At 38.7% G+C, this 14,953-nt stretch overlaps 1 protein-coding gene across 1 annotated transcript in view; it reads right to left on the bottom strand.

The window, feature by feature from the left end:
- Window positions 1-12,368, bottom strand: part of frmd6 (FERM domain containing 6) — a 46,503-nt gene extending 34,135 nt beyond the window's left edge. The window contains exon 1 of the mRNA XM_028438685.1: window positions 12,212-12,368. The gene's annotated coding sequence lies outside the window, so the exon portion shown is untranslated. The remainder of the gene's footprint in view (window positions 1-12,211) is intronic.
- Between the last annotated feature and the right edge of the window lie 2,585 nt (window positions 12,369-14,953).

Genomic DNA, 14,953 nt, shown 5'->3' with positions numbered 1-14,953 from the left:
CCTGTGATTTTCTAATTTTCTTTCTGTGTAAAACCAAAATATTGTTGTGCATTTTATTTTTGTCAAAGAACTCAAAACAGGTCTGCAGTGTAACCTGTTGCACAAGTTTTGTTTGTTTTTAAAATGTGAAAAATGAAAGACTAAATGTGATATAATTTAGTATTTTGGACAGCTATGTTCTAAACTTTGCATTTATATCTGAAATAACTACCTCATGTGCAGTTAAAACAATGTGTTAGTATTGTTTCACGGTTATTCAATGTTTTACAATCAAATAAGATTGGAACATTCAAGGCGTATACTCTGTTATTGAAATAAATTGAGATCGGCCAAAATCGGAATCGGCAGGTCAGGCTTTTTTTTTTTTTTTTTTTTTAAATCGGTGATCCATGATCAACCTACAAATACCTGTGGATAACCGTACTAACAGGTTTAAAAGACAGGATGCTCATGAAATGAAGTGGACGATGTCGGATGGAGAAGTGCTTTAAAGTAGTGCAATAAAACATGTACAGTAGTTGGCAATATTCACCTATTCAAGATGGTTGCAACACATTAATAACCAAGACAAAAGAAGAAGAAGAAATGAAGTGGACACTGAGTGCTGGATAATGACATTACTGCTGCTTTCCATCCCCCTTTCACTGCTGACGCAATGCCTAAGTCCATCAAAAGCAACACACACCCACACACACACACACACACACAAACGCACACACACAAATGCACACAATGAACAGGCAACTGAGCTTTATCCTGCATTTCTAAAAACAGGGATTCAGTCAACGTGGCAAACACTTCATTCGGGAATGACACCTAACCTTCCAGTGTCGCCTCACTCCCAGCTGCACATCACACTTTAACGAAGTCCCTCCCTTATCAACGTCAAATGTGTTTTGGTTGAAGATGTGTACAGTTAAACCTCACCTGCTTAAAAAAGAAAGTCAAAAACCACCAACATTTACTATAGTCTCCATTTCCATTTGACTGCAGATTTGTAACTTCTTTCAAAAGTAAAGCAATAAAAAAGATCAAATGTTCGACAAAACGCAAGAATGAAGAGGGAGGGAATGTATGTACGCATTAAAAACTTTTTTTATTGCCGTAGTCAGAGAATTCCTTACTAACATCTGCTTCTCATTCCAACAATGGCAGCCTTTGATTCCTGATGCACACAACGAGCTGCACGGCGGACTTCACCATGTGCCCACAATCCTCTGAAAGCTTCTGAAAACCATCAGCAGTAGCCCCCATGCTGCTGCTACAGGTAGCCTTCACTGTTTATGAAGCCGTTAAAAGTCAAACAGAAAAATACGTCACCAAGGTTACACCTCTTTGCTGCGGGATTTTATTCTTACCACGTGTGCATTGGTCATAAAAGAAAAGAAAAAGGTGTTGCTATAATTTCCATTAGCTGCACGTGCACAATAAACAAACAGTTTTTAGCAGTAATTTATTTACTTGTTTAAGGTTGTTTTTCTGTAACTAATAGGCTGGAGGAACAAGTAGGTAACAGTGAATAAAGTACTTGCATTCTAAAACGTATATTGGTTAAACTAATCTCTTTTCAGCACATGTGCATCCTTCGATGTGTGTTTTTAGCCTTTAAGCCTAATCTCAGAGAGAAGAACAGCACGATATGCAAGTCTGTTATTCTCACGTACTCCTGCCCTCAGGATTATCTGGCATAGAAGTTATTTGTTCTTTAGAATTCTCGTCTACTTTAACCATGCTGGAAAAACACGCTGCCTTTGGCACTGTTGTTGTTTTTGCTGATTAATCTACGGGGGGAATTGTGGCGATTACCGGTAATTAGACAATAGAAACTCCAGCAGATAGTACATAACTCAAGATTTATAAAATTTAACATACTCATCACATAAAAACATTCAAATCTACTATTCTCTCATGTGCATCAATGCTGTTACATAATCCAGTCAGGAGTAAAAATAAGTGGCCATTGACCAAGGGCTTAAATTAACTACAACTAGTACAGTGAACTTAGACTAAACATTTAAGGGATAAGATTACAATTTAACTTAGTACCTTCTCAAACATTTTATTAATTTAAGATTAGAAAGATAATAAATTTATCTTAGTCAGCATACTGTAGCTCTCTGTGCAAGGTATCTGGGCCGTTTTTTTCTTTAGCCAAACATTGACCAAGACTCAACACCCATGAAACAAGCTATTAAGCAACTAACCAGACTCTTACATTAAATTAAATCCCACTGGTTTTATTTTAAGACAATGTTAGTGAAACAATCTTAGTGAAGGACATACTGTACCTAAAATGAAAATGGAAATATTTTTGTGTTTAAAGAAAATGGCTGTATGACACAAGTGTAGCTAATGGTCATGTCAAATCAGGTGCAAAATCTTGCAGCTACGTAACTGCTATGGAATGAATGATTTTAAGATATCTTCACCTCCTCAAATGGAAATAGCTCTATGACACAGACTAAACCCTCACCTACATGTTTTGGGACAACATTCCACATTCTCAAAAATATTTTTCTCTATAAAATGTGGCTGAATGTTTCGCAAATGCATCAAACGGATTGACATTTCAAATCTGGCGCAAAGTATTAGGCTTAAACCGATTTGACAGGCTACATTGGATTGGCCTATAATTTGCATTTCATGCAATTATTGTAATCGGTTGTCATGTCTTAATTCACCGATCCGATCAATGATGTAATTGTCGTGATGAAACTTTTTGTAGATGCGTCTCATTGCATTGTTTAATCCGTCTCATTTACACCGAAGAGTTCCACACCACAGACATGTTTGCGTTACGTGACACAGCTTTATAGTATTTCATTTGCATTTGTGCACAGTGGTGAAAACCTTTGCGCGAATGGCAAAAATGTTGCTTGGTTGGAGTGGAGCAGCTGAGCGCCGCTTAGCGACCCGAGTTTACCGGCTCTGAAAACGGGGGCAGCGTCTGCTGTTAGCGTCTGTGTTTGTATGTGTGTGTGTGAGCTTGTGTTGTTTATTCAGCCTGTGTAGCTGCATGATATAAGGGAGAGTCCAAAGAGTGGAGCACTCACACTTACTTTCGCTTTATTACCGGACACTTTTGTCCATTTCAGGGGGATGGTGGACACGGTAGTGTGTTTGTTTCTGACAGATTTTCGCAAAATAAAAATGATATTTCTAAATGTTGACAAAGTATAACTTCGCTTTAAACGTGTTTCCATTGAAGGTTGTTTTGGGTAGGAGCCTCACAACTCCCGTGAAATCTCATCTCTTGAGGCGGACACTCCAAACCTACTTATAACACTTTGTACTCCTTTGTTGTTTCACGTCTAATGAAGTGAGTCATGAAGAATGACGGGCTTGGGGCGAGCGTTTGACCAATGTGTATGTTCATTTTTCCTCACAATATGAGAGGGAATAATTCAAGGAGCAAAGACTTTCCTTTTTTTAAAGAGTTTACTTACACGTGGAAGAATTACCTAAACACTGAGGCAAATGTCACTCCACGCGGGAATCAGGACTGTGCGTGTTGAGCGCGCCACAATCTATTTAGCACATTTCCCTCTGATGAATATGTAAAGCAGGCGGATCTCACAAGGGGCGCAAAAAAATGGGAGGAGGAAATGCAAATAAATTAATTCAGTGAGCGCAATGCAGTTCATCAAACCAGGAACTGTTTTCGGTGACTGTTTTATGAGCCGAAAATAGTACGACCCACAGGCAGGTGCAAACACACACACAGAGATCATGGCTGCATTGAATGTTGATACAAAACACAGCGGAGATGACAAAAAAGTGTAGTATAAAAAAATAGGAGGTGAGGATTTAGCACCCTTTATTTCAGATCATAGTGAATCCCCCCCAAAAGCATTTTGTATCTTAAACTGAGAGCACGCACGCACGCACGCACGCACGCACGCACGCACGCACGCACGCACGCACGCACGCACGCACGCACGCACGCACGCACGCACGCACGCACGCACGCACGCACGCACGCACGCACGCACGCACGCACGCACGCACGCACGCACGCACGCACGCACACACACACACACACACACACACACACACACACACACACACACACACACACACACACACACACACACACACACACACACACACACACACACACACACACACACACACACACACACACACACACACACAATGCACACAATGAACAGGCAACTGAGCTTTATCCTGCATTTCTAAAAACAGGGATTCAGTCAACGTGGCAAACACTTCATTCGGGAATGACACCTAACCTTCCAGTGTCGCCTCACTCCCAGCTGCACATCACACTTTAACGAAGTCCCTCCCTTATCAACGTCAAATGTGTTTTGGTTGAAGATGTGTACAGTTAAACCTCACCTGCTTAAAAAAGAAAGTCAAAAACCACCAACATTTACTATAGTCTCCATTTCCATTTGACTGCAGATTTGTAACTTCTTTCAAAAGTAAAGCAATAAAAAAGATCAAATGTTCGACAAAACGCAAGAATGAAGAGGGAGGGAATGTATGTACGCATTAAAAACTTTTTTTTATTGCCGTAGTCAGAGAATTCCTTACTAACATCTGCTTCTCATTCCAACAATGGCAGCCTTTGATTCCTGATGCACACAACGAGCTGCACGGCGGACTTCACCATGTGCCCACAATCCTCTGAAAGCTTCTGAAAACCATCAGCAGTAGCCCCCATGCTGCTGCTACAGGTAGCCTTCACTGTTTATGAAGCCGTTAAAAGTCAAACAGAAAAATACGTCACCAAGGTTACACCTCTTTGCTGCGGGATTTTATTCTTACCACGTGTGCATTGGTCATAAAAGAAAAGAAAAAGGTGTTGCTATAATTTCCATTAGCTGCACGTGCACAATAAACAAACAGTTTTTAGCAGTAATTTATTTACTTGTTTAAGGTTGTTTTTCTGTAACTAATAGGCTGGAGGAACAAGTAGGTAACAGTGAATAAAGTACTTGCATTCTAAAACGTATATTGGTTAAACTAATCTCTTTTCAGCACATGTGCATCCTTCGATGTGTGTTTTTAGCCTTTAAGCCTAATCTCAGAGAGAAGAACAGCACGATATGCAAGTCTGTTATTCTCACGTACTCCTGCCCTCAGGATTATCTGGCATAGAAGTTATTTGTTCTTTAGAATTCTCGTCTACTTTAACCATGCTGGAAAAACACGCTGCCTTTGGCACTGTTGTTGTTTTTGCTGATTAATCTACGGGGGGAATTGTGGCGATTACCGGTAATTAGACAATAGAAACTCCAGCAGATAGTACATAACTCAAGATTTATAAAATTTAACATACTCATCACATAAAAACATTCAAATCTACTATTCTCTCATGTGCATCAATGCTGTTACATAATCCAGTCAGGAGTAAAAATAAGTGGCCATTGACCAAGGGCTTAAATTAACTACAACTAGTACAGTGAACTTAGACTAAACATTTAAGGGATAAGATTACAATTTAACTTAGTACCTTCTCAAACATTTTATTAATTTAAGATTAGAAAGATAATAAATTTATCTTAGTCAGCATACTGTAGCTCTCTGTGCAAGGTATCTGGGCCGTTTTTTTCTTTAGCCAAACATTGACCAAGACTCAACACCCATGAAACAAGCTATTAAGCAACTAACCAGACTCTTACATTAAATTAAATCCCACTGGTTTTATTTTAAGACAATGTTAGTGAAACAATCTTAGTGAAGGACATACTGTACCTAAAATGAAAATGGAAATATTTTTGTGTTTAAAGAAAATGGCTGTATGACACAAGTGTAGCTAATGGTCATGTCAAATCAGGTGCAAAATCTTGCAGCTACGTAACTGCTATGGAATGAATGATTTTAAGATATCTTCACCTCCTCAAATGGAAATAGCTCTATGACACAGACTAAACCCTCACCTACATGTTTTGGGACAACATTCCACATTCTCAAAAATATTTTTCTCTATAAAATGTGGCTGAATGTTTCGCAAATGCATCAAACGGATTGACATTTCAAATCTGGCGCAAAGTATTAGGCTTAAACCGATTTGACAGGCTACATTGGATTGGCCTATAATTTGCATTTCATGCAATTATTGTAATCGGTTGTCATGTCTTAATTCACCGATCCGATCAATGATGTAATTGTCGTGATGAAACTTTTTGTAGATGCGTCTCATTGCATTGTTTAATCCGTCTCATTTACACCGAAGAGTTCCACACCACAGACATGTTTGCGTTACGTGACACAGCTTTATAGTATTTCATTTGCATTTGTGCACAGTGGTGAAAACCTTTGCGCGAATGGCAAAAATGTTGCTTGGTTGGAGTGGAGCAGCTGAGCGCCGCTTAGCGACCCGAGTTTACCGGCTCTGAAAACGGGGGCAGCGTCTGCTGTTAGCGTCTGTGTTTGTATGTGTGTGTGTGAGCTTGTGTTGTTTATTCAGCCTGTGTAGCTGCATGATATAAGGGAGAGTCCAAAGAGTGGAGCACTCACACTTACTTTCGCTTTATTACCGGACACTTTTGTCCATTTCAGGGGGATGGTGGACACGGTAGTGTGTTTGTTTCTGACAGATTTTCGCAAAATAAAAATGATATTTCTAAATGTTGACAAAGTATAACTTCGCTTTAAACGTGTTTCCATTGAAGGTTGTTTTGGGTAGGAGCCTCACAACTCCCGTGAAATCTCATCTCTTGAGGCGGACACTCCAAACCTACTTATAACACTTTGTACTCCTTTGTTGTTTCACGTCTAATGAAGTGAGTCATGAAGAATGACGGGCTTGGGGCGAGCGTTTGACCAATGTGTATGTTCATTTTTCCTCACAATATGAGAGGGAATAATTCAAGGAGCAAAGACTTTCCTTTTTTTAAAGAGTTTACTTACACGTGGAAGAATTACCTAAACACTGAGGCAAATGTCACTCCACGCGGGAATCAGGACTGTGCGTGTTGAGCGCGCCACAATCTATTTAGCACATTTCCCTCTGATGAATATGTAAAGCAGGCGGATCTCACAAGGGGCGCAAAAAAATGGGAGGAGGAAATGCAAATAAATTAATTCAGTGAGCGCAATGCAGTTCATCAAACCAGGAACTGTTTTCGGTGACTGTTTTATGAGCCGAAAATAGTACGACCCACAGGCAGGTGCAAACACACACACAGAGATCATGGCTGCATTGAATGTTGATACAAAACACAGCGGAGATGACAAAAAAGTGTAGTATAAAAAAATAGGAGGTGAGGATTTAGCACCCTTTATTTCAGATCATAGTGAATCCCCCCCAAAAGCATTTTGTATCTTAAACTGAGAGCACGCACGCACACACGCACGCACGCACGCACGCACGCACGCACGCACGCACGCACGCACGCACGCACGCACGCACGCACGCACGCACGCACGCACGCACGCACGCACGCACGCACGCACGCACGCACGCACACACACACACACACACACACACACACACACACACACACACACACACACACACACACACACACACACACACACACACACACACACACACACACACACACACACACACACACACACACACACACACACACACACACACACACACACACACACACACACACACACACACACACACACACACACACACACACACACACACACCTTAATGTAAACATGTTGGAAGAGATTCAGCAGAGGCTCCTCTACACCCTACATTCAGGTCTGGACTTTACATAAGTAGTACCCCTCCAAACTAGCAATCGCAGCGCTACAAACCACACAAACGTCAACCGGCCATTACGTATGCTTGAAATAGCACACCCACCCTTGAAGGAGAGGGTTATAAAAACACAGAGCTGCAATTATAACAAAACCCAACCATACCCAGTTGTTTGGTTTCAAGTAATGATCTTCCATTTTAGCAAAGCAAAATTGTTTGTCAGGGTATTGGAATCTGTTTGAGCAGTGGGGGGAGGATTGTCTCCTGCTGTTTACACTCTCACACCTGAGGAGACTCACAAGCCTGAAATATGGTGCTAGTCATTTTCATCTTTACCTTTTATTTAACTCAATTTCTGGATTCCCTGGCCTAACGTTGTGCATTATACTGACAGAGGAAAGATAATCAAAGGCAGGTTTTGTCTTGTGATTAAACCCATACAAAAATGTTAGCAGGAAACTCGCTAACTTCTTTTATTATTTCAAGAGAGGAGCTGGTTTTGAGTAACACAAGCACCAACAGACATTAAACACCTAGAGGAAACACTGAAAGCTGCCAATGAATTAGGCTGATAAAAATCTCAGGGGGGGTTGAAGGTTAAACTTCACAAAGGAGGCCATGAAAGCTGAGCAAAAGAAAACAAGGAAAAGGGACAAAAGGAGACAAATGCTGGAAGAACTGACCCCATTTTTTACTCTTTCGGTCTTAGTTAAGGCACTGGCAATACTTGCGTGAAAAATATGATGCAGGTTATTAAATATTACACCTAGCTTGTGTCATTTAGGTAGCTTACGATAAAAAAAAAAAAAAAAACTTAATATGAACTAAATGCTGTTGACCAACTTTGGCAAAAAGCCTATAGTGCTGTACAACAAGAATGCAATAATGACAACCAATAATATTGCGTAATATGTAATTGCATTGCAATTAAATGTTAGTAACCTTTTTCCCAACCCTCACAGACAAAATACCTGATCTAATAGTTAAAGTTAGAAAAGAAGATAAAATCTCCGTTTTCTTTTGCATTAAATGCAAAAAAGCAACCCTAACTACTAACAAAAACCCAAATCCTAATTGTAATTAAAAAAAATGTTGTCATTATTTAATATTTCATACATATTTAGACTTGGATGTTTTGCAAGTTGGGATTTTGTAAATTGGGATATCCTCAATTATTGTGAATACAGACACAGAGCAGGTTTGGAGTTAAGTTCACGCGACCTTTTTAAAAACACAATGAGAATTCCTCTTTACATACACCAAACCTTCCTGAGAGACTTTGCAAGGTGAAAGGACAGTTACGTAAAATGCATAGAACAGGATGTCTCCAGTTACCACCAATTAGTATTGTAGACACTTTCTTCTTCAGCTCAATATCACACTGAGTTCTTCCTGTATGATCATTGATCAGTAGCTGAATAAGAAGAATTCTACCCATGATGCTTGGGATTCAAAATCTTTTAAAGCTTCATTTGACTTTAAATAATCTCTGATAAATTCTGCTGTGACAGTCCTGGTGAAATGCTCACATTGATTTCAGTGTAGTAAGGTACCGGTAATTTAGACACAATGCCAAACCAATTACCTGCATCGAGTTTTACTGACTAGCGTTGAACAATTGTGGACAATCCTGTCCCGCATTCCTGTGCACACACATCAGAATGACTCACTGGCTAGCACACACCGACCATCTTTGTTCCCACGTTTCCTTTTTGTTTCCTCCTCCAGCAGGGCTTTTCCTGAGCACACAACACCTGCACATTTTTCACATGCTCTGTTGCACCTCTAGCGCAGCACGTGTCTTTCATTCTTTACCTTCCATCTCTTTATTTTCCTACTAGAATTGAAACCTGGATGGAAAGCTTGACTGCAGTGGGTAAAGCTGAGCAGCTGATGATCCTGCCATATGTGCTGGATGGGTTTCAAGAGTAAAAAAAAAAAGAACCCCTGACTAACTGGGCTGGTGTCTGAGGCAGAAGCCAAAAATGTTGATTCTCTTTATAAACAGGTTATATCAAAGAGAGCTAATAGTAATTAAGCAAATAATATAAAATACCTTTCTCCAATATTACTTCAAGATTTTGATGGAAACGTGTCTGCTGTTGTTTTTGTGTTTTGTCTACACTAGAGTGGTTCACAAAATACATTTTCACCAAATTTTACCAGATTTCTAAATGAAGGTGTAAACATCTGTACCAAAAATGCAGTCAGGAGAGACCATTAATGTCCATACTTACCTTTGTGTCATTGAAGTTTCTGATATCTATGAAAATTGCGCATTCTTCTGTTAAGCAATAAAAATAGTGAAAAAGTGTGCCACCCTTTACTGATGTTCTATTTTTGGTACAGATGTTAAAAATGTCAATAGGAACAAGGCAAAATGCGACCTGGCAAGATTTGGAAAACTTGTGCTTAAACAATCTAAATGTGAACCACCCTAGTCTACATGGATGTGGTGCTTAAAGAGACAATAAACGCTTTATTTAAAAAGTATCAGCGTGGGAAAATCTATAACATTCCTTTGTCAAAAAAAAAAAAAAAAAAAAAATGCTCTGTAATAACAAGAGTCTAATTGTTACGAGCAATGAGAAATGATTTAACGCACAAAAACTGTTGAAAAGCTATTCAAATGGATGACTCAGACTTAAATGACTGGCTGTACATATATCTTACCTCATCATATGTATTTGTTTACTCAACTAATCTTATGTAAGGAAGCAAATGACATAATTAAACGGATAGATTTCAAATTTAAGCTCATGTTCATGTTTTCTCTGTTCTATTTCTCTTATGCGAACCCCAAATACATATGCAAATCTTTGTGGACGTCTACTATCTAACTTTTTAATTTGTTTTTACGTGTTAGAGTAGATGCAGGTGTGTTGAAAAACAAAAGATATTTGGGACAAAAGGGAATAGAAAATGTGATTTGTTGCCATTTGCTCTTGGACAGAAGCTTATACAGTTAAATAGTTTCAGCTCTCACAAATGAAATTACTACTCGTCAATAAAGTAATTCAATAAGACACTAAACCTCAGGTCAAGAGTACATGAAACTCACATGTCCTAGTGATTTTTTTTTTGCATCAAATAAAAGCATCATAGTTGGTAGAGGAAACCTATCACAGGCCAAAGCTTGTTTTGTTTTTTTTAAAGAGTATCTGCTCAGTGGAGATGCCCTGAAGGAAAGATTTTTACCTCCCTCTCCACAGAGAGCTTATTATGTAACATTAATATTCATTGACACATCCCAAAGAGACGTACTGTCACAAAGCAAGCTTTAAACTACTCTATGTACTAGAGTTGCACGATTATAGCCAAAATGATAATCACGATTATATTGATCGATGTTGCAATCACGATTATAATCAGAGATATTTTATTTATTTATAGACTGTCCTGTTAAGTTTAGTGCAGTCCACATGTTTCATGAAACTTGAAGTTAGTTAGATATGTTGAAGAGTTAAAGCCACAGATTTGTTTGGCTTTATTCTTGTAATCTGTGCTTTAAAATGTATATTTCATATTTATTTAAAGTTTATATAAATCTGAAATTGTTTATTTTTATTAACAGATTGACTTATTGCTTGTTTATTGAAAAATACATGACAAGAGGCCCTTGAAAAAATTATCGCATATTAAATCGCAATCGCAATATTGAGGAAAAGAAAAAAAATCGCAATTAGATTATTTTCCAAAATCGTTCAGCCCGAATTCAGAGCGCAGAGCCCGTATTTTAAATTAAAAAATTGTCGACGATCTGGTTAAATTAATCGTGATCAAGATTAAAGTTTGATTAATCGTGCAGCCCTACTATGTATGCAGCATATTTACGGTGAAAGCAGAGAATTCCCATCCTGTCCTGTTTTGATAGCTCTCCTCAGTATAATATTAAACAGAGGGGGAAATTGTTGGCATTCCTGGGAGTTAAGACAACAACTTTAGCAGTCACTAAACAAAAAAGACGTGGGGACGATTGGCAAGAGGTTGATTATAACTGGGTGCCATTAAATACCTGGCAACCCCATTTGTTTGTAGGGTTGGGTGTACGGTAATTACACCACAACGACCAGTTCTCTTCTTCTTCTGTCATTAAAATGCGCACGAAAGAGGCACGTACCAATAAAAAAAAGTGTCAGTTTTCCAATATAGCTTTAAAAAATAAAAATAGGCTGTCATCTTTGGAGTAATAATTACCTGTTAAACAGTTCTGCTTTATATAAATACACCTAAAAGAAAACACACTCATATTTCAGGGCGACTTTCCCGGGGAATAACCTGGCAGCATCACCGCTGATGAAGCAACTTCTGCCTTCACTTACTTGTAGGAAAACGTCCAAATGTAACCCTTTCCGCCAGTATTACAGATATTATTTCAAGTAATATAGTTACAGATATTATGTATCTGTATTCCTGGAAACAAGGAGGGGAAAAGTAGTAAACCGAGTCCGTGTGCGGAGTGATTAAAAACGGATAAAGGCGCTTCAAACACCGAAGCAGAGAAGTGCGAACACTCACCTTCTTCCAACAGAAATAGTTATTCCTTTATACCAATGATTATCCAAAGATTGTGCGTAGAAACCAAAATAGAAGAAAAAAAACAAAAAACATCCACACTTTAGAAGAACTTGGAGTAGTTTAAAGGAGCAACAATGTATCAACCGCCTCTGAATGCTTGAATTCTACACTGAGTCTATCGCAGCCGCATTCTGGAGTACATGCGGTGGAGGGAGGTGCAAACGGAGTGAACCGGAGAAGGAATTAATGTTTCCTGCTCCATTGAAAGCATAGTAATTGTCCCCAGGCGTTTTAATATAAGCAGTAGTTTCATTCAAGTGTCCTAAAAGTGCATTACCCAGTTCGTTTTACGTATTTTTCTCTACGTTTATCGATAAACGCCAATTTTACACCCCCCTCAGAGAGTGGAGTTGGTATCGCCCACGGCTGCCTCTCATTCCATTCCTGAGGCTGGGCAGTAAATCTGGAAGGGGGGGGGGGCAACATCCACGGGCAATAATAACAGGCGGAATAATGTTGTGTGGATATATATTTTATATACTCAGAGGTGGCAAAAGTACCTTTTGACTTTGGTAAAAGTGTTGAAGTTTCTCCCTTACTTGAGTAAAAACTGCATGCTCCTAAATGTACTTAAGTAAAAACGTTAAAAGTAAAACAAATGTCCCTTCAATAATAAAACAGGGATTTTAAACCAGCAAACTCTATATCTTTTATTGTTTATTTTTTATCAGGACTTGTAGAAAACTGGTATATGGAAATAAATCAAATGTGTTACACTTTATCAACACCTGGGGAATTTAGCACTCATTATAGATACAATTTGTAAATAAAATGTTTCAAGAAAAGAAAAATGCAAATGCTCAATTAAACCCAGAGCCAGCTTTGAGTTTAAGCTTTTTTAATAACTTTAAAATGTTAAGGGACCTGCCTAACAGAAAAACGACCAATATTTTTCATTTAACCTCAAGAGAATCATGTTCTCCAGGTTTCTGGAATGGAGACATGCCCCTAACAAAGTATTTGTACTTTGTTCCTTGTCACCTCTGTATTTACAGTTCCATCACTTTACATTTAGCTTTATTTTGTAAACTTAAGTCATTTCCCAACTATTGCTATACGTTTATAAATAGTCTCTGAGAGGGCTGAGTGAGGAACTCACATATCAAGATATTTAACATACCAGAGGACGATATAATTATTCAAAAGTCACTTTAAAGTGATTTTAATGAAGTCCAATACTGTTAAAAGAATTTCCCCAGCTGTAGTGTTTTGATATGTTTTTGATATTTTACAAAATAGGGCTTTTTGCACTATTATCTTATGTTAGTATTTATTTTTGTTTCTACTGTCTGCTCTTGTATAATTAATTTGAAGTGAATTTCCCCAATATAGGCGTTTTCTATTCTATTCTATTTTATTCAATAGTTTTGTCTACAAAGCCACAACTACTTTGGAGTTTTTAACCATTAACACTGTTCTGTGATGCATTTATTTGGGGGGTGAGCACAGGACAAACAAACAGGCCACCCCAGGCAGTTTATTATCCACCTCAATAAATTATAATATTAACACTGTTCCTATTAACTGTTCTGAGATTGTTTTTGTTTTGTTAAAAATAAAAAAAATAAAACAACAGCAACAAAAAAAAAACATTATATATGTCCAGTATTGGTTGGTCTACTGAAAAGAAAAAGGTAGAGGCAGAAAAGGAGGAAACTCTTTTTTAAGAATAAAAGCTAGTTTTGACAAGTTGTAATACATTCAGGAAAACATGCATCAGTTCCACAAAAGCCAAGTTAAAGTATTAATCATTGGTTGGGTTGCTGTGATCACCATCTGTCCTTAAAGGATGCTATTGAATCCAGACATGCTTTATGTCTACAATTATTAAGACACATTTCTTGTGTATTGCCCCCCATGTGATTCATAATGCTCCTTCCTTCACCATCATGTTGTCAGAAAGTGGTTTAAAAAGTGGGGAGAGCCTCTTGTTGCTGACACGGTGACCTGTAATTAGCGCTTGGGGGCCCAGACTCCAGTCCCATTGCCTGTCAGACAGAGAAATGAGTGTCAAACATGAAAAGAGGCCTGGAAGTGTGCCTGGCTAAAGCCCTTCATGTCCAGATTGCACAGTGCTTTGAAGTAACTTCATAAGAGGAGCAGAGAACAACAAAGCAGCTTGGAGAAACCCACTATTAAAACACATAACACAAAGCAAACATCTCTAATATACAGATCAGGTTATAGTTGCACTGCAGAATATTGAGTGGAAAACACTTGAAAAGCGTACTGAAACATTTAGATTTGTCAAAGTTTTATTTCTGTTCTTCTTTCTGGGCCCTAAGATTGAGAAAAACACTACATCAGCTTGGTTTCCAAATGTAAAATAAGATAAGAAATCCTTCATTGATCTCTAAATAGATTGATCTGCTGACTGAACGAGCTGTCCATCAGACACAGCTAATCATGCATGGGGGAGAGGGATTTTCTAAAATCCAAGAGATTTAGTCCTTCACCCTCTTCTCAGCCTTCCAGGCACTCCAGGTCAAGTCCCCCCACAGAGCGGGCATTCTTAATAAGCTTGTTCAGCCTTTTGGGCCCCCCACCAGCACACGAGCCCAGAATAGTGCACTGGTGGCCATGGACTGGTAGAAGAACTTGCAGAGCCAGCTGCAAACACCAAATCACCTCAGTCTCCTCAGAGAACGCCGCTTCCTTCCATCCTGCGTTCTAATGTCCGCT

Source organism: Gouania willdenowi, chromosome 22 (genome assembly GCF_900634775.1).
Source record: "Gouania willdenowi chromosome 22, fGouWil2.1, whole genome shotgun sequence".
Taxonomy (NCBI): Eukaryota; Metazoa; Chordata; class Actinopteri; order Blenniiformes; family Gobiesocidae; genus Gouania; species Gouania willdenowi.
The sequence above is the reverse complement of the archived record's forward strand: the minus strand, read 5'-3'. Positions and strand labels throughout refer to the sequence as shown.